Here is a 24656-nt window from a genome sequence, read left to right as displayed (position 1 = left end):
TCATTTCCAGCTGACTCTATCTGGACTCAGCTTCCTGCTATTGGATCTAAGTACATTCCAGAAATATATGTTGTCAAATTGTTCATCATTTCAATGGGATAGAGTTTGGGACATGTAATACTGACTAATATGTACTTCCACAGGTGTTTTACAAAGACTTTTACCCTAATTCTGCTGATTATTTAGGTCCACCATTCTTACATTTTCTACAAAAAAGTAGATCCATTCACAGACATTTACCCAGTTTTGTTTTCCACACTGCTTCAATTTCAGCTGAGATAAATTCCATACATGTCAGGTCCACTTTTTGCACACAAAAAAGTGAAGGACAGGGGTCTGACTGCTCAGCTGAAGGCAGAGGACGCAAGGCTCAGGTACTTCTGCCTCTTACTGGGAGTGTTTTGTACACCTCTGTATTCAACCTTGAAAACAGAACACAGGACACAGAGACAGTGCCACCACCTACAGAAGTGTATACCACATCAGCACTATCTTGCCAGCATTCCAACAGAAAATCACATTTTGCAAAGGCTATTTTCCCCCACTGACATTAAAATGGGTGTCAAGGCCATCAGGGAAACATCAAGCAGACACAAAGTCTGCCACAAGATCACAGCTGTTTGTGTTGCTGCATGTGCCTTTATCCCTGATGGCATCCCCCAGAGCAGAGAGACTCATCCTTCTATGAGAAAATTCAGATAAATCCATGTTAGAACAGTGCAATGCTCTGGAGCACTGGAATAGCTTGTGAATGTAAAAATCATTCACCAGTACAAAACCAGGGCGTTGCTGCATTGTCTGCAGGAGACAGCGACGTTCAGCCCTCGGGGGAAACAGCAAAGGAAAAATGAATGCAGCAGGAAATCTTTCTAAGCAAGAAGTTGGCCACATGCTAAGAACCATATGCACATTTCATAAAAGCTTACCTGTATTTCTATTTCTTATTATAATTATCTTTAAAGATGTTGCTCCTTCAGATAAGAGCCACCTAAACATAATCCTCTTCCTAAAAAAAATAAAACTCACAAATCCTTGGAATGAGGAAATATTCCTTTAAAAATTATTATTATATTATATTTTATCCCTCTGGACACTAGCACTGTATAAAGAATCTCTTACATTTATTTTTTTTTTTTTGGTGCCTGTTTTGCAGGCTGAAGAAAATTACTGTAAATCAGTTTGCATTCAAAACACCACACTTGCACCTAAAAGAACAGGATATTATACCATTAAAAATAAAATTCAGTATAATGGAAAAATTTTATGACTGACAGCATAACACCTTTTGAGTCATAAATTCTCATTTTTATAGGACAAAAGGGACTATCACAATCACTCTCTGAATTCCTACATAACAGAGACAATGTAATTTTAGACAACAATTCCTATGTCAGTCTTGCCTTCTGATCTGGAGGAAAACTTCTACTTTACATGTCACACCCTGCAAGCAGAATACCCAGAGATTCTTCATCTTTACCCATTACAATTATCAAACAGATTTACCAAAATCTGATAAGCAATAGGGCAGAATCAAATCCTAGTTCTAAACAAATTTGAGCACAGATGAATCAGCACACGGAAATAATGATAGGATGGCAGTATCTTTTAGAGACATCCTCTTTTACAGGCTAAAATCAAACTATTTTATACTTCACAAAGTTCCTGTAATTAGATCTTGCAGAAGGGCTAAATGCTGTAATGGATCTGTGGCTTCATTAGCACACCCTGACATCCTGCAGCAGTGCATCCATCAGGCTCCTCACCCCCCTGGGGAAGGCTCCAGGGGCTGACACGGGCTCTGCAGGATCAGCAGACCTGGGGGTTTTGCTGTGCCCTGGCTGCAAACCCCAAAATCCATCACTATCTGTGAAATCCCACTATCTGTGGAAAATGTGGTAACAGATTTTGCTACTGAAGGAAGGAATTGCCTGCCCATCCCACCTAGGACATAAGCTGGGATTGAGTTAGCTTTAGCATGACAGCTGTAAGGTCTGTGGTTTAGAGAAAAAGATAGTGAAAACAGAGCAGTGTTTTGGCTGTTGCTGAGCAGTGCTGGCACAGCATCCAGGCTTTGTGCCCCTGCCCAGCAAATACCCTGGGGTGGGCAGAAGATTGAGCAGGGACCCAAGGTGGGAAAAGGGTTATTGAATACAATATAAAATCATGCTCAGCAACAAAAACTGGGGCAAGGGAAGGAAGGGAGAAGGGAGTGGCCACTGCTGGGAGACTGGCCTGGCATCAGTCTGCTTGTCAGAGGTGGGAGTGATTGCTTTGCATCCTGATTCCCTCCTTCCCTTCACTCAGCTCTCTGGATCTCAACCCAAGAGTTTTCTCACCTCTGGTCACTCTGCTCTCTCCCATCTCACTGGGGGTAAATGTTTCTGCAGTGCCAAGTTTGGAGGGAGAACAGGTTGTCCTCCCTGCTAAGGGGACCAGTGATTTCTGATGGCTTTGAGTCACCACAAAGCTGGTGTGGGTGACTACAAAGGGGTGAGACAAAGATTACACTTGGGCCAAGGGAGCTTCAGGCCAGTTTGTACTCTGGTGCTTGTCTGGGAGAGTCACAGCTTTATATTTCTACCCCTGCCTGCCTTTATACAGTAAATTAAGAAGTGCAAAAAATATGGTTAGGAGTAGCTCAGGTTAGATCTCCTAAGAGCACTGATAAACCTAGTTGAACATTTCTGTCCATGGCCTAATTAGTATAAAAAAACCAAGATGAGATTTTCAAAGGTTGTGAGACACCCAGTCCTGTGTTAATCTTAACTTTCACCTTATATTGCTTCTGTACTTATATGTGTTTTCTTTTAATTAGATCAACTTTAATTTGGAACAGTTTCATATCTGAAACACCTTATTAATACCACAGAAACATTAAACAGAAGTTTGCATTACAAAAGTGGAAGTAAGTTAAAATCTGAAAATGTGACCTCTGTCTTCAAGCCTGTCTTAGCTCATAAATCTGTAATCAAGGCCTAAGGTTGTTACATTTATGCCAAACAGCCCCAAAACACAGGATGAGCAGGACACTTTCCTGAACTTGGAGACTGGAGGCACCATCTGTGCTCACATGTAGTTTTTACTGTACCTTATTTCCTGACTTTGAATACTTCATTTTGAAAATTTGCTTTGTGTTTTATCTTTTAAAAGAGCTGTGATTATACTGGCAGCAGCACTGACATTGTTATTGTGAATCCCACAGTTGCAGAAAGGACTGCAAAACACAGATCACTCAGATCAGACGACCTAAAGAGTGGGCAATAAACATAAAAAGCTCACTTACCATGACAATTCTGGAATTGCACCAGGGATGACCTTGTCTCTGTGGGCTCTCCCAGCTCACAAATCCTAAAGCATCACCTGCACCAGAGTGATGCCCAGCATTGCTGCCCTTGCATTGGAACAGAGAGCCCCTCAGCTGAGCTCAAGCTCTTTGCCTCCCCATCCACTGGTGGTTTAAGCAGACATTTGATTTTTCTGTTCCGAGTTTGCCTGTAACTATTCATAGCAGCTAATTCCCCACACCCTCGGGACTCTGATGTCAGCACCAGCGGAGCTCCCCCAGCCAAACCCGAGCTCAGCGTGGTGAGCTGCCTCAGGGACTGCCACCACCACAGCACAGCTCACACACACCAAAGAGGAGGAAGTCCATCTCAGTTTTTCAATTAAAGAAATCTCTTTCTCTTGTAAGATTTGTAAAATGGTATTTGTTTTTTGAGGCTGCCGAGTACTTTGTGCAGTATTCATAAAAGCGCTTCCTGGCCATCCTCCTGTCAGTGTCACGTGCAAAAGTTTTGTGCACTTTTGGAATTAACACCAGTCCATAATACACGTCACAAAGAAAGCTACTGAACAGGCAACAAATGGCAGCTCAGCTTTGCTAGTGATCTCAGCAGAGGCTACAGTGGTCATGGACACTGAACCTTTCCACACACCAGTATTTGCTTCCAGTGTATTTAATGATTCATCACCCTAGAAACCTCCATTTGGTTTGGTACATGAGGCATTTCTAATTTCCCTTCAAAGCTCCATTCCCTTGCTTATCATATAGCTCTACTTTACACCTCTCACATTTAAGTTAATTTTTCTGAAAATTTTTACACCCAGCTGTAGAAATATTCTAGAGAAGTTTACACTCCTTGTAAGATGGTACCAATGTTTTCTGCAAATTGTTAAAAACTTCTCAGCTTCCAGGACTGCATTATGTTTTCTACCCCAATTATATTCCAATGTTTTATCACGTTCATCTTTCACCTGGTAAGTGCACTCAGGTTTTTTCCCACCTCTGCTACTTCCAGTTCACAAAGCCCCAGGTTACAGGTGAGGTTATTATTGAACCCAGAGCATCTGGTTTGTACAGTATGAGACTTATTTATATGACATCACCAGCAAGCTGGTAAAAAAGTTAGCCTAATCCTTTTTGAACATCCACTCAGTCTTCCTCAACATTGGCAATGCCTCCCAATTTGTCTTACCCAGGAATTTCACCTCACCACACTGGTAAATATATTAAATAGACCAGGTCCCAGCTGCCTCAGCAAGTATTTACTGTCAATACTGCACACACTTCCTTGTGACATTATCAGCTGAATTGGAACTCCCCTCTAGAAAGAGTCACTTAATATGAAGAGGAAGTTTCTTTTTTCTGCTTTATTTAAAGATGGTGAATGCTGATGCAAGATCTGGTGATGAATGTCAGTTTTCTTGTACCATGAAACATATTATTGTCATTGTTCTCCTGCTTCATTTGGTCTAAAAACAGCTTCCTATTACTATTATGCTACACCAGGTCAGGCTATTTTTATGGACAAATATACAGGAAAAAAGCATGTGTTTATATTTTTAATTCCTGGTTGCAGCAGTAAGTAAAACATACAGTGAATATCAGGATCAAATCATAGCATCTGTCTGTTAGGATTTGTTGGTATAGAGCTGTCACCCACACGGCTCTTTGTCTGGTATTAAACAAGACAAGTGCAACAGAGAAACATGAGAAGTGTTAATAATGCTGCAAGTCAGCTGCAAAGAAATTCCAAAGCTAGGCCCAGGATGCAAAATTTTCAGCAATTAAATTGAAAGCTGTATTTTTAACAATAAATTTTAACTCAAATTCTTCTTTGAGTTAAAAAAGCTATCTGTTTTGATGAAAAGCCAAACTTTACATATCTTCCTTTCCATACCTTCCTTTTCCCTATCTTCCTTTCTTCCTTTCCAAGTAAATACTGCTTTCTTATTATATCAGATATGGCACAAAAACTACTGCTCTTGGTTTGGCTCTGAACCTTGCTCTGTTTTTCAGAGATGTTATTGAACTAAACAACACAAGTTATGAATTTGCCAGGGGCTTTTATGAAAGTTAACCCTGATTAGAGGAATATCCTCCCATGTCTAGGTAGGAACATAGAGAGTCTCTGACTTGGTTAAAAGTGCAATGCACAGACCTAAGATCAGCTCTGTCCTTCAGACAAATGATTCAACCTCCACACATGAGGTCTGTGTGTCATATAAAGAGCAGAAAGAGAAGCCTGAGGGGAAAAAGGAAGTTTCCCAAGAAAAGAAGATTTTCAGTTGGTGTACAAAGTTGCCTCTGCAGTGGCCCTGCCTGGGCTGTGTTTAACACCAGCCCAGGGGCTCAGGGCAGGCACTTCACCCCAGCTCCCCAAAAAATCACTGAAGGGTGTACAGCTCCTCCAGAGGTGCTTCAGAGCAGAAGCCACACGTGTGGACTCTGAATTACTTGCTGAAATAACATCCTCTGTATTTAATCTTTCAATAGTCCAGGAAACATTGCCTTCCTCATTTAGGCACCTGTGTTAGGCACAGGTTAGGCCATCGGAATTGCCTTACACATCTTTTCCCCTGAGCCTCTGCACCCCATCTCTGATACCATGACAAATTGGGCTGAAGCTGAAGTAGCAGATTTTATCAGAGCAGTAACTGGTTCAACCACACTCTTCCTGCTCTGACACTTCTGGGTGTTTGCATGCCTAAACAGCACCTCAGGCTTTGATCCCCTCCCGAGAGCGTGCGCTCTTAAATGGGACTATTTTTAGTTCCGTGGCTGTGACCATCTCCTCCAAGATGAAAGAGGATGGGATGACGATGCCTACGTATGCTTGTGGACTGCTTTCATCCTGATTTGTGAAAATCCTTTTACAGGAATAGTACACTGCATTTTTATGGACACGCAGTGACTGTTAGTCTCCTGTACTTCACCTGAATGTCAGTTTATTTACTTGTAATTTGTCACACTTTGATAAAATCATTTCCCATTTCTGAGAAGACAGCACACTGATTAATAAAAACTCCAGACCACTGCTTGTCCTTCCTGCTGTGATCTGTGGGCATAGAACACATTGATACATTTTTCTGAAACAAGTGACATAGAAGAGTGGTTTAAACTTTTTGAACAGAAAAGTTACAACAAAATTTTTATGAAAAAGTCAGTACATTGTGCATGTGATTGACCTCCATTATAAAACACATTGAGATCTGTGGATGAAAACTACTGCATAAAAACTAATTATATCTAAGATCATTGAGTCCAACCTTCAACCTCTCACTGCCAAGTCCACCGCTAACCCATGTCCCCAGGTGTCACATCTCCACATCCTTTAAATGACTCCAGGGGTATTTAAAGGTATTTAAAAGATTCATCCATTGCCCTGGGCACATGTGCCAGGACTTGAGAATCCTTTCCATGAAGAAAGTCTTCCTAATATCCTAAACCTCCCCTGGTGCACCTTGAGGCCATTTCCTGTTTTATTATCACTTTTTATTTAGGAAAAGAGGACCACCTTGCTACAACCTCCTTTATGTCACTGAGTACTTTAGTGCTGCTCTGTGACAAATCCAAGCTTTACTTGAAACCTACTTCATCATCTGTGTGTTACCATATTTCTTCTAAGAAATTTGCTATTTAAGAGCTGAATGCCTTAGAAAATAGAATTACTATTTGCTCTCACACCAGTTTTCCTCTGTACTACAAACTGAACGAAAACAAAGCAGATACAAATGGACAGTTTTATTGTCAAGCTGACTATATTTTGTAAAGCCATTCACAAATTTATTTTGAGTATACCCTGTATTTCTGTAAGACCAAAAATATTGCCCTCAGTTTTGTAAGATTTCAGCTTTTTCTTGACAACCCCCCTGCTCCTTTTGGATGTTTTTTAGTCTTTTTTTAAACTTCTTTAAAAGGCAAACTGAATCCTGCCTCTTGACAGCATACCAACATACCTAAAACAAGAAAATGTATGTGCTGAATGCTTCTTTTGCTACAAGCTTCAGATCAAGGCTTTGATGGGAAAAACACATTCTTTTTTGAAAGCTGAAACACGTCAGCAAATGCTGCTGCAATATATCTGCTTTACTATAAAGAAAAGCCTCTTTAAGGAAGGGCTGTGAATTCACATTCCCAATCCAAACTGTGCGTCACACTCTGAATTTCCTGGTCTGATAGCACCACTAAAATGCCTCCCAGAGACTAAATTCAGCTTTAATTCAGGTTTGTGTGGCCAGCAGAGAATTAAGGAAACCCCACAGTGGGGTCTGATGGCTCTAACAACTTCTGTGCTATCTCCCAGATTCCCTCCACACAGAACGCAGCCAGGGAAAGGAGCCTTCCTCAAAAACAAATGTTTCAGAGGAAGATGAAAGAATCTCTATCCAAAGTAGGCAATTCAGAAGTAGTCCAGCCTCTAAATGACATTTCCTTTTTAGCCTTCATTGAACATTAATGATTACAACTCTACATTTTAAACTTGTTTTATGATGTTCTTTCTACATTACATCACACTACCCGGTGTATAAAAACAATGGAATGAAAGCCTCTAATTTTAGCTGTCATAAGTTAAAGAATAAATGGCAGCAGAAGCTCTCACATATAATTGCAGGATTTTAGGTGACTACAGAAAAATGTCTCTTTTCTGTACGTGCACAAATGCTCAAGCCTCCAAGCAAAATTTCAGCAACTGAACGAAGTTGTGTGTGCTCAGGAGTTAATGGTGAAGGTGTCACTGTGCTCAGAAATAGAGCCAACTTCCCCATGTCACATTCAGCTTATTAATAACCCATTATTTCTGTCGCAATGGCACATGTCTCTCCACTCCTTGTTATTGTTATGCAACTGGAAGAGCTTTCAGAATCTCTCCTGGCTGAGCTTGAAGAGGTAAACTGTAAAATCCAGCTTGAATTGAGCTTTATGCTGAAATGCTACTGCAATTCACCCGAAGAATGCTGAGTGACATAGAGTATGCAATTATGCAAGAAGAGTGTTTGCAACAAACCATCTTGGAAGTACTTCCATTTGTGAGAGGATTTTTTTCATATTCTGAATCTGAATACATTAAAAAGCCTGTAATCACTTAATAGAGTCAAATCTGCAATTCTTAATTCTGAATATCTTCTATAACGAAATGAGCTTCTCAATTCTTGTGATTAACTTGCAAACAAAGCCAAATACAAGAAGCTGGCTCAGAAAAATCAATGCGGGAAATCACTGCCAGATTCCTCATAAATATTTCTGCCTTAGAAACCACTGGAATTTACACTCTCTTTATCACACATTGTATAGGACTGTATGCAATTACAGCACTTCCTACACAAAATAATACAGATCTGGGTAAGATCTTGCATAAATGGGTATGAAAATTCTATGCAACTTCGTGGCAAATTGCCAAAGTGGCCCTTATGCTTAGAAAGCAGCGCATCGATCTCGTCTGGTCTCTGTGTTTACACGTGTATGCCAATATTGCCACGAAGCTGCTTTGTTTAGATGTGCATTTTCACGACCTTGAAGCTCAGGATAATGTATTCTTCATTCTATTCAGCATCATCACACAAGGGTAGCTACAATCATTATAAAAAATCTCCAGTCGGAGAAGTGGGAAAAAAAAGGGACTTGGACTGCTCAGTTTCTAAATTAAGCTACATCTGAAGTTAAAAATAGCCCTTCCAACTGAAGATGCTATGCTGCCTGAATTTAAATAGCATGCTTCTTTCCCTGACAGATAACATTAATTGTGCTCTCTGCTGCAAAAAAAAAAAAAAAAAAAAAAAAAAAAAAAAAAAAAAAAAGCCTTCTATAAGGAGGCTACCTTTATTTTTATGTCCAATTTCACTTCACCTACCACGACAGAATTAAAGAAAGTCAGTGTTCTACCTGGGAATTGTATCAATTTTGCCACAGACTAAATTTTCCAATTTTGCTAAAACAGACCTAAAACAATGCATGTTATGCATGTGTGACCTTTCCCAGCTCTTCCTGCAGAATTTTCTGGGAAGGTCTGCAGTAAGAATATTGTCTGAAATTCAATCTGATTTCTACCACACATCCTCAAACTGCTTGTGCCATCTTTTGTTTTCATTTACTTAACATACACAAACACACACACACACACATACACACACATATATATAAAATACATAAATATATAAATTATATCTATTTCTAGATGTTTCATTGCTGTTTCTGGATAAAAAGAAGTATGAAATGCAATTGCACGCAGTACATGTGAAATGGTTTACTCATCACTTTTCCCCAAAGCACTGAATGAAAAGGAGAAGCTGTATCCCTTTTCTCTCCAGGCCTAACACAGAACCAGCATAAGGATTTCTATATTATCCATATTCCTACTGTAGTCAGAGGCTGAGAGGTCATAATTAAGGTACACAGGGCCTGCTTGTGCTACTCACATAGTAACTCTAAAATTGGTTCATAGCACATGTAGCTTAGAAGGGTAAAAATTCTTTCAAGCTACCCTGATCCTTCTCACCAGTTTGAGTTAGTTCTTTTTGTCAGAATTTCTGGTGCTCCAATCTGCATAGTTTTAAATTCCAGTCCCTGTATTCATGCTCACCCCTGGGAAACTGTTAATTTTCCTCAATATTCATTCTAAATTTACTGTGCCTTAATTTCATCGTTTTATGAGATTAAAATCAATCAGATTCACTTTTACCTTTTAGGCAAGAAAATAAGAAAGGTGCACTTCTAATGTTCAAAGTGAAACTTGAATCTTGCTGTATTGAGAAAATTCTGCTTTCCCCCTCTTCGTTAAATTGCAGATTTTATATGAGCATTCCCAAAGGAATACAACAGAGAGACTCAGGAATAAGTAAATGAAAGATGAGATGGATATAAATACTCCTCTAACCCCCGAGCAAGACTTCCACATTAGTCACTTTGTGGACTAAAACCCTGAAAGATCCCCAAAAGCTTTATGAGCATCAATAATATTTGCAGTGATGTAAGCCAGAGGCAGTGATGTAAATTCTGCAGTCCCTAATTGAATAAAACACCCATGGAAGTCAATAGGAATTGCAGTCAATTACGCTGTAAATATTTCAGGTCCTGAGCTTTTTACATAACGTTACCAGATGGCATCTCTGAGTAGTTTCATCTGTGCAGGGCAGTGTTTGCTCAGAGGCCTCTGTGAAAGCAGGCAGGGCTGGGGCAGGTGGAGTCACCAACTCCCACCCCCCTCTGGCAGGGGGCCACATCACTTGTCCAGGTGGAAATATGAGGCTGCTTCACGTGAAGGCATCAAGCAACGAGGGCATTGTATGGAAGGGGGCTGAATTTGGCTCAAATTTTAGGTAAAATGGTAAATAAAGTTAAATCCTCATGAAATTTGATGTGTGTGCCCAGAGCCCATCGGTGGAATGAAATTTCTCTGACCAAGTGAACCCAAGCTGTAGCCAGAGCTGTTAATTACTTCCCAGTAAATGGGTATGTGTGTGTTGAGTCCTGCCATGTACAGAACAGTTTATACTACCCTTTGCTGTTACTCCCTAACTCTGCTTTATCCCAGCTGTGAGAAATGAGATCCACACGTGCTGCCCTGAGGAATGGCAGAGGAAGCAGGGTTTGTGTGCAGCCCTGGCACTGAGGAAGGTTTAGGATCACTCCTGCTGCTGGAGACAGGGCTGTGGCTGCCAGAAGCCATTCACAACGTGCTGTGTCAGGAGCTTCACAAAAGCACACAATAATACATGTAATGAGTCTCCAGAATCACATTTGTGAGGCCTGCAGAATGTTTCTCTTTCCCAATGTGAATTACTGAGTCATCCTCTTCATGTGAGACAGACTGAATTCTCTTCCCAAAGAGCTCCTTTGAATCACTATTACCACCAGATAACAGATGTTGCTCTCCAGGAAAGTTTTTTCATACAAGCTCTTATAATCATGGGGATTATTTCAATTTGACCTTGTAACTACAACAGAAAAACAGGATGAACTGGGGGGTCTCAGAGGGTTGTGCTGCAGTACTTTGCATTTCTAAGTAACTAGGCCTTGAACAACATGGCTACTCAAAATACTACACAAAGAATAACAGGAACACCCATAGTCTTATAAGGTAAATGCTACTAATCCCAGTTTACATAGGGGAGGAAACAAGCCCCGAAGTGTTTAATGGACTTGTCTGGCATCACGCAGCAGCTACATTACAATTCAGCAATAAGTGATGTAATGTTCAAAAGCATCTCTATTTGAAACTTAGAGCCTATGGATGTGCAATGAAACTCAAGTTAAATACTTTGAAAATAGGACTAAAATTATAAATTGGAAGCTTTTAGTAAAAGTGCTCTAAAGTGCCCATCTTCTATCAACCACTTCTGTTTGAAACCACAAGACATTTTCTCTCTCAGTACTTGCTCAAAGTGAACCATACCACACACTTTAAAAGACACATTGGCAATGCTGTAACACTTTCCAAATTTCAATCTTTCCTAACTATGCATATTGCTGGGCAAGCAGCGCTAATGCTTTCCTTTTGCATGCCTTTGTTGTGTTTCTGAATTGCAGTTTTGGATGATGAAGCACATTTTCACCACTCTTTTTTCAAAAATGCCAGTAACTGACAGTTTAGAATGAGACATTTATGTTGCAACTATTCTGTGCCTTCTGGGACCACTTTAACTAAGTTAATGCAATTAAATTATTCTTTAATGCTCTGAAAACACATGTACCATGATTTCACACCAGAGTTTTGGAGTTACATCACCAGATCCCAGAAGCAACAGAGCTATGCTTACTCATAGCAATGAATAGTCAGGCCCAGGTAATGAAATAACAACCTGGTGATAACAAAATACAAAAGCATAAAAATCATCATTGGTTTGATAAAAATGAATTAGTAAATTTTTCATCTGATGTTCTCATTAACCACTACAGTTACATATTAAAACTCACAGTATTCCTGTGAGATATAGATCCAGAGAGATACAGCTCATTGAAAAAACCTACAAACCAAAAATGTAATCTATTCCAGATCATGGATAGATGATGTCTACCAGATAAAATAATCCATCAGGTCAGGAGAACTGACCTCCAACAGCAAAGGCCACAGTTCAGGCTGAGCTGTCCAGAGCAGAGATAGCATTATCCTGTTATCAATAGTGATTTGTTTTGTCACACACTGTGTTTAGAAACTATTGTTCCCTCGATGACTATTTACCTTCATTTATTTATTGCTTTCTGTTTCTCAAGGGATAAGGAGTTTGGACTACTGAATGTTTCTAGACATCCTTGAACTTATCCAGCCTGTCTCAGTCTCTCCTGGAGAGACTTCTCCTTTTGGCTTCCCTTTTGCCATTCTGACATGTCCCCCCTTTCATGAGCATCTCCTTGTTTTTCAGCCTGTGCCATACTTTCTCATCCTGGTCTGAAGCCTGAATTTTTGTCAGTGGATCACTTTGTGCTGTTAATTATTCCTCTCCTCTGGGCCACAGATACCTTGCCTGAATTATTGGCAGTTATTCTCTGGACAATACAGCTACAGAGCATTTTCAAGTTTGAAAGAGAGATGGTGAAGCAGATAGACAGGGAAAAGGTGGACAGAAAGATAAGGAATGAAGCTTGTTACCCACCATCTTCTCCAGAAAGGTTTACCTCTGAATCTCTCATTTGAAAACCTACTTTCCTAGTTACCTGCCTTATCTAAATGTCATCATGTTATTTCTCTGTCAAAAGACACCACCTAAAATAATACAAAACTATCATTCAGCGGTTCTGCTTCCCAGATTACTATAAATAGTGAGATTGTATGGAATGCTGATAAACATTAGATAACAGTAAATTTTCTTTGAGCTTACTGATTTTTTTCTTCTACAGTGCAAGCATTTAATATTATTCATACCCTCAACTGCTTAAAAGTGATATCCAGCACACAGATGTCAAAAAATAGCAACGATTTTTAGAAAGGGGAAAGTTTCTGAACAAACATATTTTCTCAACAACCTGATGAAAAGATCATTTTCATCTCAGACCTTTAAAATTGTCACTTTGAATTCTCTTCTCTCTCACATATACAGATGCAGACTCACTGCTGCGCTCCAGTTGTTTTGATAATGCAAAGCTATCATAAACACATCTGAACACATAGCAACACCTAAAAATTAGCAACTGGAATTTACCATGCTAAATTAAGTACCCCAATATATTTTTCTGCTGGGGAAAAGTGTGAGCCAAAATTACACTTTTTATATATGTGCAGTATCAGAAAATAGAGTGAAATGAATATATGCTTTATTCTGGTTTATATATACCGTGCCCATCAGGACAGGTGAGATTGCCAGGATGTGAAGCACATGTGTAGGTGCACATATATTAAGCAGCAAACAGTAATTCGGATGAGACAGTTATTAATTTGAACTTTGATATATTGGCAATTCTACAGAAAAACAATACAACCACCTCATCAATTGTCCTTCTTTCCTGGGAAGGCATCACACAAACAAGGAACTGTGCCAGATTAGTTCTAGGGGATCATTTAAAACAGCAACAACAAAAACCAAATGAAACCATCCCAAACCAACCACTTCAGTCACATCCACCACAGCCCAGATTACAGGTAAACACTTCACAGAAACTTCTGAGGTCATTTGGAACATCTGAATAGATCTTTTTTCCTCCTTTCTCATGTATTGTTTAGGTGCCCTTTCATGCAAAAGAACAAAATCTGGGCCTATTCTGTGAGGCAGTGACCACCACCAGCTTACACTACTGATCCCAGTGCCAGGAAAAAGGTTTGCAGCCTGAAGGCTCCATTCTCTCATTGTCCATAGGTGAGGAAAGAGTCACCTGTGAGCCTGCAAGTGACTATTCAACAGAAAACATTTAAAACCAACAGGAGTTCAACATCTTCAGCACCCTATAGGACAGGACTCCTTTCTGGATTTTCAGTTCCCAGCTGATGTGGCGTAATATACACATACAGCACAACGAAGGGTATCCAGAACTTCCCATTTGCCTGAGAGACAACCACACTTCATGCTCTGAAATCTGCATTACAACACTCAATGTGTTTCTTATTTTTAATTAATTCTTCTGAAAATATTTTGGGGATGAGTGGATGTATATGGTATTGCAGTGCTGAGAGAGGCTGTGGGGTTCATAATTACAAAGAGAACCAAATCCTGCCCTCCTGTATATGCAGCACTACTAAGATTTCATTGTTCACATTAGGCAAAACCTCTCTAATTTTAAGGTCAATTACATGTATAACAACAACTACAACAACAACAACAACAAAATAAAGTAATGTGCTCAATACTTTGAATAAATCCAGACAGGACAGTAATAAAATAGAAAATTCCTCACTTACCTCAATAGTTGTAAGCTGTTATTTCATACTCTGTAAACTTTCCCTCCCTGCTAACTAAACAAAAGTTCTGCAATCTCGATGCTAGAATAGCTCTCAAATACATACTGCAGAATACCAAAAAAGAGAAAGCCTATGTTGTCCTTACTAGCAGGCATCTCTCCAGGGATGATTGGTCATTACCCTGGCAACCCTCACAAATGGCAAATGACGTAAAGAGAGTGGGAAAAAAAGCCTCTGAGAGAAGAAAGCACTATATGCATTATAGATAGTTCTGGGAATCCATGCTCACATATGCATTAAATGGCTTCAGAGGAGCACAGGGACCTTCCATTTTGCAGAGCTGCCTGCTGAGGTGAATAAGAAACTTTCTAATTTTTTTCTTAATCAAAACATTGGGAGCATCTCTAAGTATTTAATTGAAGCAAATTGGGGGTTGATTATTTTAATAATTCAGACACTGGGTTTATTCTCTTTTTTTTTTTCCAATTCTGTTAAAATTTCCCATTAAAATGGCTCACAGTCATATTCAGACAAGGGTGGATGTATTTTTCGTTATTCCTTTTCACCTTATTTGTTGCTACATAAAGTTACCTATTATTATATTTATTCCCTTTATGTCTCATACCTTCCTTTTTTCCCTAACAATTCATTTGTAAAAATTGTACAAGATCTCCCATGTTTATGTCATTAAAACATTAGCCTTTGTATTCAGTGCTACTGATAATTATGCCTAAAGAAGATGTAGCTCTAGCCAAACACCAGGGGACAAAATAAAAAGCATTTTGCTATTTTTGCACAGAACGATTACAGTGAATTTGATCATACTGTGATCTGTCAGTCACACAGCAAGATGAATTTGGGTGTGGTTACTTCTTCCACAATTAGATTTTAAAAAGCACAAGTAAGACAAAAAGGAAATCTGCTTTGAGATTGTTTAGCATCTGCACCACTCTACAATTCAGTAAAACTGAAGGAATTCTGGGAACAAAACCCAAGAAAAGCATCTTCCACCCCTGCTTGCGTGTGTTACCAATTACAATCCGGGATCAGGCATCCTTCTCCTTGCTCTTTGTTAGATGTCAGATTTCTGCATTCCTAAATGTGCAAAAAACAACTTTCCAAGAGCATACTGGAGAGCATTAGCACTCAGATCATTTCATAACCTAAAGGAAAGGGCACAATCCTCTGAAATAAGAACTGAAGAAGCAAGTGAGGTGAGGTGGCTGCTCTAACCACTCAGCTATAATGGAAAAGTTGGATGGAAACGGCTCTACCCTGACAACTGAGTTTCCTGTTGAACTGATAGGAACATGTTAGGTGTATTTGAACTCTGCCCCACTCCAAACCTGCACTGAAATGGAAATAACCAGCAGCTTCCACAAGGATATTTCTGTCCCTGGCTGCCTAAATTCAACTAGTTACAGTTTGATGGAGTAAAAGTTAGCACTCACTGCAATTCAGATTGTTATTATTTTCCAAATCTACTATTCCATTGCAATCAGGAGGAAGGTGTTACACTCATATCATGACAATTTTCCAAAAAGCCTGAATGAGCCATTGGAAGTGGCTGAGTTTTATGACCAAAGAAGCAATGAACAGAAAGGATATTCCATAATGCTCCATTAGGTGTACTTTATTTATTTGCTGAAGACAACTCATTTTTAATTATTTAAACTCTGGCAACATCATACTAGCAAATGTTCTGCTGGGCTGTAATTGACAAATATCTTGGTCTGAGCAAAGCGAAATCTCAGTATAACATTACCTCTGATATTACATCTTTTTCCTGACAGAGAGACAAGGATTGCTTTGTGTTTAGAAACCACAGAAAGCAAAGTTTAGCCATTTGTACAGGGCCAATGAAAGCTCTATGTTCCCATAAACCTTCATCCTGATGGTCCAAATCTAAGCTTCTAATTTTTTTTACAATTACTCTTTGCAGAAATTGAAATCCAAATGCAAACTTTCCATCAACCTTCCCCTCATTATCAAAACTAAACAAAACTTCTACCATTGGTGTTCCCAAAGTTGCTTTTGTAAGAACAAATGTGGCCTGCCATGGAAATATTTTGTATGAAATGTCAGTAGAAGTAAGACCAAAATTATTGAAATATAAAAAAACTTTGTCTGTTTTTGCAGCACAGATTGAACAGAGATTTCTGTGTTTTGTGGTCTTAACAAAACCTTCATATTTTCAGATCATATCCAGGCCTGTCAACTTGCCTTTGTCTGAGCATGTGAGATTGACTCATGCAAATGTTCTGGGCAGCACAACAGGGACAAATCCAGGCAATGAGCGAGAAGATGGGGAAGACGCTGGTGCAAAGCTGAAGCCAGGAAAAAAAGAGTTTTTAATGGAGTCTTAGGAAGAGGCACAAATGAAAAAAGGGTTGCCAGTCCTTAAAGAACCCTTTCTATACACTGGTATAATTTGCCAACACATTAGCAAATTAAATTAAAAATTCATCAGTATGTTAAAAAAGACTGGAGACAGGAATCACTCAATAAGTAAATTATTACTGATTTTAAGTGACTCATCACAGAAAAGGATCAGCTCACTCAAGTGAGTGTGAATTAAAAGCTTTCAGCATTTTTCTGGCTCAACAGTTGAAATGCTTGAGAAATGCATCCTGTTGCAGAATCCATTCACTTAACTATGCCTGTAGTGACCTGGTGTAAAGGACAATCATACCTTCTCCATACTTTCCAAATTCTGTCTTTTCTCTTAGGTGTGTCTACTCCAATCTGGTTGTTAGCTGAAAAAAAAAAATGAACTCAGGTTTAGCAGGCCCAATGTCCTTTATGCCACAGAGTTACAGAAAAAAAATCCCAAACCTATCAGAACATATTATCTCTCCAAAAGCCCTTACACTGTCACATCATGTAAACATCAACGGGGAGAATGATTTTTCTTTCCTAGGCTATAGATATGATTCTGAACAATACCCTGTTGAGTAAGAACAATATATTCTTTTTCCTTCTCTGTCCTTCTAGAAGAAGGACAGACGTGTGCCTCGCCAGATGATGCCAAACCCATTATTAGTGTCCTTGCACTTCTCCATTAGCAATATTGCAGCAAGACCAGATGATGTCAAGGGTGTTCATGCTGAAAGATAAAAACATTCCTTAGGAGGAGAAATTACAGCCTTTTAGCAATATCTGGCTTTCCCACAATTTAGCTTTATCTGGGAACATTATTACAGCGAAATTCAGTGAGATAAACTAAGGAATAGAAAGTACTAACTTTCAAAAAATGCAAACATCTGAACAGGAAGACACTGCTGTAAAGCAGTATCCTTCACTACCCCATTTTAATCAAATCCATGGACATGGTCTGCATTTTAACACAGATCCATCCAAACACAGGAGTTTGTTCTCTGACTCTGTATTTTTCCCAGTTCCTGCATTTGTCATCCAGCACTGCAGTGACCAGACCTGCCCTGCTGACCCCATAAACCCTGTGCTAAAACACTCCAGTGGGTGACAATCACTGTAATGGGGAATGCTGGGGCAGGAACACTGGAGCAGTTCTGACCAGAGGGGACAACAGCAAGTCCAACCAGCCCATCACACCACAGGGGTCAGGGCCACACGTGCAGGTGGCGCCTGCAGAGTCTTTGCTGACTCGCTCTCAGGGCTGCTGGTTCAGATTGAAGCCAGACAACCAAACCACAGTCCTGAGGGGTGCTGCAGCCTCAGGATCCTCACAGCTTGGACTACAACTCTCAGTGAGCAGCAAATCTGAGGTGCCCAGCACTGGCTCTCCCTGTGCTGCCACTGGTGAGCCTGAAAATGCTCATACACACGTAGAGAAACCACGTCTGCAGCTCTGATTAAGGCAGATCTAAACAAACCATTGAAAATAAGCAGCTTCTGGGAAATACAGTTTAAAAGGCCTGGCTTCGTCCAGTTTTGTTTCATGTTTAGATTCTTTTGTGTGTCTCAAAAAAGCAAAAATTTCTGATCAAAGCTTTTACTAGGATAAAGATACTCATGCAGTCTGTGTTCTACATGGATGATCTGTTGCCAGCTAATATAACACAGCTTATGCTGCAGCCTTATCATTTCTGTAAGCAATCAAAAAGGTAGCATGAGCCCAGTTTCCTAAAACACTGGTTTAAAAATACCTGAGATTTTACATCAGTTACAGCTTACATCCCACAGTGCTAGACAGATTTCTATATCTATTTTTCTTGATTGCGCAAAGAAATCAAGCAATTAATAAATACAAAATACCAAGATTTTCATGGAGTGGTACTTTTATATGCTGTTTATGCTCTATGAGAAAGAACATCCCTGACCGCCCTCCTAGCCAGGACTCTCCATGCCACACCTAATTCTCATACATAGGAGTAAATAATGAAGACTACCCACAAATGTAAGCTGACATATCAGGACTCAAGGAAAATCCATCATCTGCAGATCTGATCAGGTTCTCTACTGTACCACATCTTTTTCTGATAACACTTGGAAACACTCATTCCTCTCCATTTCACTTGCAAGGAAGAGGTCTTGAGTATGATGCACAAAATTTTGCCGTACTGAAATAAAAGACACTCTGTCAGTGTATAGAGAGAGAAGAATCAGTCTCCAAGATAACCACATAAGCAGAAGACAAAGGGATTACAAATTTGCATGTGATATAAAAGTCAGAATTCTTACATTAGTTATAAAAATCTCATTAATGTATCTGTTAAAACAATTTCAAATCATCAAACAATAAACATCAACAAAGACAAAGATCTTAAATATACCATGCCAATAATTTTTAAAATGGAGCATAATAATGCAGATGTGTGCTGATGCTGTAATTCAGCAGCTGACACCTTTGAACAGCTGTAGCATGACTGCCCTACGATAGATTTTTTGTGAATTAATATTCAGATAAAGCACTGCAATCTGAAGCTTCCCTCTATAAACTGGTAATTTTTAACAGAAACAAACCCTTTTCTCATCAGACTTCTTGCTGCAATGCAATTGCATTGCTCTACATGCTCATTTTGGATGACAGAATACCTACTTGTCACTGTAATGACCTGAATGAATTCAAGAAAGAAACGACAATCACTTTGCAAACATGCCCATCCAGCAAATACACTGTTGTTTTTCCTCACTACTGTTAAATAATTTAGTTTACAACTATATATATATATATATATTTGGTGATACAGTAATGCTTGTGAAATGCTTACATAAATCTAAACTCCCAAGCCAATACTTTGGTTTTTGAAGCCCACAGAAATAACGCTGCTCTCACTTGTATTCCAAACCCTGCAGCACTATGTGCATTGCCAATGTCTCTGCCCCTGCTTTGCCTGTGCCCTCTCCTGGTGGCAGAGCACACAGGACAAATGTGGTTACACTAACACCTCCCCTGCACAGCAAACATTTCCTGATGCCAAGTGCAAACAGCTCTCTGAAGTAAACCAGACCAAGACTCCAAGCCTGATGGTGACACAAAAGGTGTCACTAGGTCTGTAGGATGAGTGGTGAGCACACCCTTACAGCTCTGCTCCCCACACTGCCACATTTCACCCACAGAGCCTCTGGAACAGGGCCTGAGGTTCTCCTCTCTCAGAGGAGGAGGAGGATCCCATTGGGATTCCCTCTTTTGCACAGAACTATGGCTCTGAGCTGCATGGCACCACGGCTTGAAAATGCTACTGAGGCAACCCAGCACCTCCTGGAAAGCCAGGACAGGGATTCGAACCTTGCCACGCTGCATCTGGCCTGGAAGAACATCAATGCTCCATGCACATTCCCACTGTCACCAGGGGATCAATGCCCTCATTAATGGCAGGGCTCAGGTGACACAAAGATCTTCTGTTTGTCAGGCTAAGCCGGTTCCCAGCTCTAAGGAGCTTTGTTTCTGCAGATGAGAGGTACTGAGCCAGGTCAGGGTTGGCCCAGCTGCCAAGTAAATAAGCCCTGCAAGAATCTAAAGTGACTACAGATCAAGCACTAAGCTTGAAACAGTGAGTTCTGCCAGATCTGAGCTGAGTGAGACATACGTGCACAAGAGACTCATTTGAGAAGGGCCATACAGACACACTTCAATTCTGGCCAGGGCCAGCTCAGCCCAGAAGACCAATACCTCAGAACCAGTTCCAGGCAAGTATTGCTGTACATTGCTGGTCAAATCTGGCTCTGTGATTCCTTACTCTGCCTGATCTGAACAATGAAAGGGTCTGGAGGCCTCTAATTGTGTTTCCCAGGAACCACTTACAGAACAGAACTATAAAGTAGTTCTGTTATTACATGGTTTCCCCCCTATTCTCCAGCATATCCTAGTCACTGTCACTCCAGACAGTCAGATGGAAGCTCAGCACGCTCTCTGAAATTGAGTCAGGCCATCCATGGGTGAGGGAAAGTTGACTGTGCATTAATGGCAAGCACCATCACCCTTTCCTTCAATCATGTTCTAGAATGAGAGTGAGTCATGGCTCTTTTGCAGAACTAGTTAAACACACCAGCTCCAAAAGAAGTTTCTGGAACATATAGCCTCAGGACTGCCTTACTGGAGTCACAGAGAGATTTCAGACACATCTCCGTTCCTCAGAATTTTCAATTGCTAAGAACCAAACAGCCTCTGTGGTGCTTATCCAGGTTTAAGATCTTTCTGTCTTTAGTATATTTTATATGAAACAGTCCAATGCTTGGACTTCAGTCTGAGATAAGAACCTAAAAGTCATTGTGCCAGGGTTGAGGCTCCTTAGTGAGGCTCAGCATTTAATTTCTGTTCTTGCTAATTTTCTGCAGAAGGAGAATGATACTCAGCATCCCTGTGAGGAAGGGAAGTATTTAAATTGACAAAGCACCCAAGTAGTTTAGCAAAGAAAGTGAAAAATTGAGAGGTCATACAAAGTTATTGAGTGAATAAATATTAATGATTATTTTGCTTTTTCATCTACAGATGTTTTCCTAGCACACATAAACATTTAAGACCTCATCTGAAAACAGGAAAAATAAAACCTTTAACATACATTTTGCAATCCAGAAACAAGGAGGAACCCAGACATGATGAATAAGCCATTGTCCCAGCCAGTCTGCTGGCACTGCAGCCTGGGAGACTGGCTGGCAGTTGGATGGCACAGCTCAAAAGCAACAGGCCATCAGCCACCCCACGGGGAAGTGCTGCTTGTTGAGAAACAAAAAATCATTCTGTTCAGTTTTGGCTTGACATGTACATCACTTTCCACATTGCTTTATGTTACCAAAAAGGTGAATGCACTTGCTTGAAACAATGAAGTCTTAAAAATTTTAAAGCAATAATTAGGAAACGTCTGTTTCTCCAGATTATCACTGATTAATTAATTTTTGCCTATGAGTTAGCATCATAATTTGATGTCTTGGTTCATGCCTCACTTTTAAATGATTATTCTCTTTATTCCCGTGGACAATTTATGCCAGTGTTTGGTTCTAGAATTATTATATAAATGTCACATACAGTAAATCAATACGTAATATACCCATGAGAAGCACATGGTTTGTGTCACACTGGCATCCACAACTCCTGGCAAGATATGGCTATTTGTACCAATATGGGAACCTAGATAAAATACAGTTATTGTTCTTATCTACCCTGATTTTATAATCCTTGCTTCTGATGAAACGAAGCAAAAATTATCAAAAGATCCACAAATATTTGGGTTCATTGAGGAAAGTGGTAGCAAAACTACAGATTTCACCTGCTTTTATGCAAACATAGGATGATGTGCAGGAGTTCACTGAAATAATCTGAAATTTGCTTCTCTGTAAGTCAGGCTGGACTCTGCTGAAAACAGATGCCTCAAATCTATTTCTCTTGTGCATGGAACAGTGTAGAGTCATCCACCTGCTGCAAAGCAAAGTCACTGCAGAACCCTGTCAAACCACAGCAGCGTGATGCTCTGCACACTTTCCACTGATGGAAATGCCCGGAACAGTACAAGGAAGACAAAAGTAGGATCTAGAGAGTTGTCAGTCCACATTTCCTTCCCCTTATACTCCAGACTTCTTGTGAATTGCATGGATTTGGCTTTGTTCCTTATGGCTATCAAATCCTGAGGCTTCTGGATAGCAACAAGATTTCCAGGGCATGTTCTTGTGTTGAAGAAATAGTGAAGAAAACTAAAGCAGCAGAATGCTGTGTTGGTTTCTGTCTTTCAGGTCAGTCACAAGCAGCTGTTGTGCAGAGAGCAGGGTCTGGCTTAAAGTGTCACTTATCACTTGAATTCAAGGAATCATCACTGCAAAATAAGAAGGAGCTAAATGAAGAACCTCTGGCATGGTAACTCCAAATTTTCTGAACTGCTTTTCCCATCTGCAATTAATTCCTCCTCCTCAAAGAATTATGCCTTGAGTATTAGTGCCACATACTGGAAATCATGATAACACACTCGAAAATATTTCATAACACAAAATGAAGGTGCACTGGCTTTATGATGTATAGTTAATGAAACAGCAGGATTTATCTTTCTAATGCTAGCATCTATATGTTGTAGTCATATTGTACTATAAATTATAAAAGAATTTCTTAATTGCGTGATAAAATTATGACTTTGCTCCTTAAAGAAACAGACTCAAATTGTGTATCAAATTAAGTTCCTTGCCCTTGAAAGTTAGTAAATAAAATCATCTCCTTGTACTGTCATAATTGGGCTTAAAAAGCCCAACTCAAGTGGTTGTTCCTTGGAACTGTGGGATTTTACTACTTTTCCTATGTTTTGACACCCTCTCCCTTAAACAGGGATTGCTGTCTACCAGCCCAATGTTAACTGCAGACATTTAGGAGCTGCAGTACAAACACACACATCTAGGCTGCTTCTCCTCTTCACCAGCATAAAGTTTGCTGACATTTGTAGTGATTCGTTCAATTCTCAACAGCTTTACCAAGCTTATTTATTCAGCTCCCAGAACAAAACTACTGGGTGCACCAAATGTGAGTTTTGGCTTTTTTCTTGCCTCCCTGATTAAATTCAGTGTAAGCAGGGAGGTATAAGAAACTTAAGTCACAGGTTAGGAAAAAAACCTTAAGGTTTTGTAGGAAGGTCTGAACTCCCTATCCAAGTAAGACAAAGCGAACTCACGCCATTAATTTTTGTTTTATGGTGAAAATACAAGAAATACTTCTTTTTTATCATTTATAGTCCAATCATTATGCTATCCAAAACTTTATTGTCAAATGTAAATGTAACAAGTAATATATTCTATTAAGCTGGCTAAATCTAATCACTTGAAGATACTTGCTATGGCATTACAAAAACAAGCTACCTATCTTAGGTAAACTTTAAAAGAACACAGAGCTTCCCATCCCCTCCAAAAAAACCCACCTCACATAAAAATTCAAAAAGGTGTACACCAGGAACACTTGCCCTTTAAGCCAATTCCCTTGTTCTCCAGTTAAAATTTTAGTCTTCTCTAATGCTAACTGCTGAGATTTTTCTTTTGTTTTCTTTAATTCCTACAGCTTTAGAGTTAGCCATCTCTGGCTGTCCTGGCTGAACACCAGGTTTGGCTGAGCGCTCTGACACCAAACAAGGCGATGTGAAATCCTAACTGGAAGTCCAGCTGTAAAGCTGGCAGCTGAACTGCCCAGCTCTGAGACAAACCAGCCTCGGGGACCAAGGGCTCTGCCCCAAGCAAGAAGGGAACCACACGAGGCAGGACCATTAAGATAGACTTCAAAAGCTTTTTATTCTCAGCGGAAGAGCCCAACAGAGCAGTGACAGCAGCAGGGGAATCACAGAATCAGTTACGTTGCAAAAGATCCCCAAGATCACCAAGTCCAACCTGTGCCTGGCACAGTTTGAGATTATAGCCTCTTGTCCTGTCAGGTGGAACTGGGGAGGGCCCAGGAGCAGCGGCTCCTTTCCAGAGTCCCGATGCTCTGGAGTCATCCCGCTCCTCATGTGGCAGCGAGCTCACCCTGCGAGCCCTCAGGATTCACAAGCCACCTCTCCCGAGTCCAGCCAACCCGGCAGCCTTCCCCATGTCCAATTCTGGGCTCCTCAGCGCAAGAGGACAGGGAGCTGCTCCAGCCGAGGGCGATGAAGGGACCGCAGTGTTTCG

At 40.2% G+C, this 24656-nt stretch overlaps 1 protein-coding gene across 1 annotated transcript in view; it reads right to left on the bottom strand.

Moving 5' to 3' along the window:
* Window positions 1-14777, bottom strand: part of GNB4 (G protein subunit beta 4) — a 58624-nt gene extending 43847 nt beyond the window's left edge. Inside the window, exon 1 of the mRNA XM_072933568.1 lies at window positions 14607-14777. The gene's annotated coding sequence lies outside the window, so the exon portion shown is untranslated. The remainder of the gene's footprint in view (window positions 1-14606) is intronic.
* Window positions 14778-24656: the final 9879 nt, after the last annotated feature.

Source organism: Taeniopygia guttata, chromosome 9 (assembly GCF_048771995.1).
Source record: "Taeniopygia guttata chromosome 9, bTaeGut7.mat, whole genome shotgun sequence".
Lineage (NCBI taxonomy): Eukaryota > Metazoa > Chordata > Aves > Passeriformes > Estrildidae > Taeniopygia > Taeniopygia guttata.
The sequence above is the reverse complement of the archived record's forward strand: the minus strand, read 5'-3'. Positions and strand labels throughout refer to the sequence as shown.